Source organism: Gnatocerus cornutus, unplaced genomic scaffold (genome assembly GCF_029298725.1).
Source record: "Gnatocerus cornutus isolate USDA-ARS CGAHR unplaced genomic scaffold, icGnaCorn1.1 ctg00000038.1, whole genome shotgun sequence".
Classification (NCBI taxonomy): Eukaryota; Metazoa; Arthropoda; class Insecta; order Coleoptera; family Tenebrionidae; genus Gnatocerus; species Gnatocerus cornutus.
The window spans coordinates 436,842-440,064 of NW_028275387.1; positions in this window are offsets into that span (position 1 = coordinate 436,842).

The window sequence follows — 3,223 nt, forward strand, 5'->3', positions numbered from 1 at the left end:
ATTCAAGCCAGAAAACAACGAAAATCGGCGAGAAATAATCGTTTTGCATTGAAATATGCGGTTTTCTGTAAGAATTTTGACGATTTTGTGCAGAATTCTGCTGTTTTCTTGCAATTCAGCCGTTGAATCTTGGTAAAAAGTCATGATTTTGTAGATTTCGTGCTCTTCTTTGCGAATTCAAGCCAGAAAACCACGAAAATCGGCGAGAAATCGTCGTTTTGCATCGAAATATGCGGTTTTCTCTAAGAATTTTGATGATTTCGTGCAGAATTCTGCTGTTTTCTTGCAATTCAGCCGTTGAATCTTGGTAAAAAGTGATGATTTTGTAGATTTCGTGCTCTTCTTTGCGAATTCAAGCCAGAAAACAACGAAAATCGGCGAGAAATCGTCGTTTTGCATCGAAATATGCGGATTTCTCTAAGAATTTTGACGATTTCGTGCAGAATTCTTCTGTTTTCTTGCAATTCAGCTGATGAATCTTGGTAAAAAGTCATGATTTTGTAGATTTCGTGCTCTTCTTGGCGAATTCAAGATAGAAAACAACGAAAATCGGCGAGAAATCGTCGTTTTGCATCGAAATATGCGGTTTTCTGTAAGAATTTTGATGATTTCGTGCAGAATTCTGCTGTTTTCTTGCAATTCAGCCGTAGAATCTTGGTAAAAAGTGATGATTTTGTAGATTTTGTGCTCTTCTTTGCGAATTCAAGCCAGAAAACAACGAAAATCGGCGAGAAATAATCGTTTTGCATCGAAATATGCGGTTTTCTGTAAGAATTTTGACGATTTTGTGCAGAATTCTGCTGTTTTCTTGCAATTCAGCCGTTGAATCTTGGTAAAAAGTCATGATTTTGTAAATTTCGTGCTCTTCTTTGCGAATTCAAGCCAGAAAACAACGAAAATCGGCGAGAAATCGTCGTTTTGCATCGAAATATGCGGTTTTCTCTAAGAATTTTGATGATTTCGTGCAGAATTCTGCTGTTTTCTTGCAATTCAGCCGTTGATTCTTGGTAAAAAGTCATGATTTTGAAAATTTCGTGCTCATCTTTGCGAATTCAAGCCAGAAAACAACGAAAATCAGCGAGAAATCGTCGTTTGGCATCGAAATATGCGGTTTTCTCTAAGAATTTTGATGATTTCGTGCAGAATTCTGCTGTTTTCTTGCAATTCAGCCGTTGAATCTTGGTAAAAAGTCATGATTTTGTAGATTTCGTGCTCTTCTTTGCGAATTCAAGATAGAAAACAACGAAAATCAGCGAGAAATCGTCGTTTTGCATCGAAATTTGCGGTTTTCTCTAAGAATTTTGATGATTTCGAGCAGAATTCTGCTGTTTTCTTGCAATTCAGCCGTTGAATCTTGGAAAAAAGTCATGATTTTGTAGATTTCGTGCTCTTCTTTGCGAATTCATGCCAGAAAACAACGAAAATCGGCGAGAAATCATCGTTTTGCATCGAAATATGCGGTTTTCTCTAAGAATTTTGACGATTTCGTGCAGAATTCAGCTGTTTTCTTGCATTCAGCCGTTGAATCTTGGTAAAACGTCATGATTTTGTAGATTTCGTGCTCTTCTTTGCGAATTCAAGATAGAAAACAACGAAAATCAGCGAGAAATCGTCGTTTTGCATCGAAATATGCGGTTTTCTCTAAGAATTTTGATAATTTCGTGCAGAATTCTGCTGTTTTCTTGCAATTCAGCCGTTGAATCTTGGTAAAAAGTGATGATTTTGTAGATTCCTTCTCTTCTTTGCGAATTCAAGCCAGAAAACAACGAAAATCGGCGAGAAATCGTCGTTTTGCATCGAAATATGCGGTTTTCTGTAAGAATTTTGATGATTTCGTGCAGAATTCTGCTGTTTTCTTGCAATTCAGCCGTTAAATCTTGGTAAAAAGTCATGATTTTGTAGATTTCGTGCTCTTCTTTGCAAATTCAAGCTAGAAAACAACGAAAATCGGCGAGAAATCGTCGTTTTGCATCGAAATATGCGGTTTTCTGTAAGAATTTTGATGATTTCGTGCAGAATTCTGCTGTTTTCTTGCAATTCAGCCGTTGAATCTAGGTAAAAAGTCATGATTTTGTAGATTTCGTGCTCTTTTTGGCAAATTCAAGATAGAAAACAACGAAAATCGGCGAGAAATCGTTGTTTTCCATCGAAATATGCAGTTTTCTCTAAGAATTTTGATGATTTCGTGCAGAATTCTGCTGTTTTCTTGCAATTCAGCCGTTGAATCTTGGTAAAAAGTCATGATTTTGTAGATTTCGTGCTCTTCTTTGCGAATTCAAGCCAGAAAACAACGAAAATCGGCGAGAAATCGTCGTTTTGCATCGAAATATGCGGTTTTCTGTAAGAATTTTGATGATTTCGTGCAGAATTCTGCTGTTTTCTTGCAATTCAGATGATGAATCTTGGTAAAAAGTCATGATTTTGTAGATTTCGTGCTCTTCTTTGCGAATTCAAGCCAGAAAACAACGAAAATCGGCGAGAAATAATCGTTTTGCATCGAAATATGCGGTTTTCTGTAAGAATTTTGACGATTTTGTGCAGAATTCTGCTGTTTTCTTGCAATTCAGCCGTTGAATCTTGGTAAAAAGTCATGATTTTGTAAATTTCGTGCTCTTCTTTGCGAATTCAAGCCAGAAAACAACGAAAATCGGCGAGAAATCGTCGTTTTGCATCGAAATATGCGGTTTTCTCTAAGAATTTTGATGATTTCGTGCAGAATTCTGCTGTTTTCTTGCAATTCAGCCGTTGATTCTTGGTAAAAAGTCATGATTTTGAAAATTTCGTGCTCATCTTTGCGAATTCAAGCCAGAAAACAACGAAAATCAGCGAGAAATCGTCGTTTGGCATCGAAATATGCGGTTTTCTCTAAGAATTTTGATGATTTCGTGCAGAATTCTGCTGTTTTCTTGCAATTCAGCCGTTGAATCTTGGTAAAAAGTCATGATTTTGTAGATTTCGTGCTCTTCTTTGCGAATTCAAGATAGAAAACAACGAAAATCAGCGAGAAATCGTCGTTTTGCATCGAAATTTGCGGTTTTCTCTAAGAATTTTGATGATTTCGAGCAGAATTCTGCTGTTTTCTTGCAATTCAGCCGTTGAATCTTGGAAAAAAGTCATGATTTTGTAGATTTCGTGCTCTTCTTTGCGAATTCATGCCAGAAAACAACGAAAATCGGCGAGAAATCATCGTTTTGCATCGAAATATGCGATTTTCTGTAAGAAT